Below are 910 nucleotides of genomic sequence, written 5' to 3'. Positions count from 1 at the left end.
TTGGGAAACTGTGCTCCCATGCCAGCACCTAGTCCACCCTTCAAAGCAATTTTGGAACTCTTTCTGGAATGGCCATCAGAGCTGTTGTCATATTACCCTTGATGTCGTGAATGTCATCAAAATGTCTTCCTTTCAATATTTCCTTTATCTTTAGGTAAAGAAAAAAAGTCACTGGAGGCCAAATCAGGTGAGTAGGGAGGGTGTTCCAATACAGTTATTTGTTTACTGGCTAAAAACTTCCTCAGTGAGCTGGTGCATTGTTGTGATGCAAGAGCCATGAATTGTTGGCGAAAAGTTCAGGTCGTCTAACTTTTTCATTCAGTCTTTTCAGTACTTCTAAATAGTAAACTTGGTTAACTGTTTGTCCAGTTGGTACAAATTCATAATGAATAACTCCTCTGATATCAAAAAAGGTTAGCGACATCGTTGCAACAAGTTCGCAAACGTTGTCAGACCTCATATGTGATTCTGTCAAAATGTGGTATACCAAAAAGGAATCATTTAGCTAATAACAGCTGAATCAGTCAAAAGAGACCACTACCAATTTCTAAAATGAACAAATGATTTTGAAATTATGAGAATCATTTCAGAATGATTAATGCTACAGTTTGTAGCATTTGATTTAGAGAATGACTGAATTTTTTTAGATTTAGATTTTTTTATATCTGTACTAGTTATTAAATATTTTTAGTATCAACAGCTTACTACCCTCAAGATGATATATGTTGCATTTATTTGTTGTGATTATTGTGTTTTTCCTTAAAATTAAAACATAAGCTTTACTTTAGTATATTTTTGGTCATTGTTTTATCTACAGTACTTAGATAAGTAACTGGCACATAACAGATGCTTTATTTCATCCTTCCAATAGAACATACATATTTCTACACATTCATATAACAAACATAAG

General features: G+C 33.3%; 1 pseudogene; it reads left to right on the top strand.

The window, feature by feature from the left end:
* The window catches only part of LOC109375480 (40S ribosomal protein S15-like), a 36,517-nt pseudogene that overhangs the window by 1,347 nt on the left and 34,260 nt on the right, over positions 1 to 910 (top strand).

Source organism: Hipposideros armiger, unplaced genomic scaffold, assembly GCF_001890085.2.
Source record: "Hipposideros armiger isolate ML-2016 unplaced genomic scaffold, ASM189008v1 scaffold_960, whole genome shotgun sequence".
NCBI classification, from domain to species: Eukaryota; Metazoa; Chordata; class Mammalia; order Chiroptera; family Hipposideridae; genus Hipposideros; species Hipposideros armiger.
Note: the sequence above shows the minus strand (reverse complement) of the source record. Positions and strands in the feature narration are given on the sequence as shown.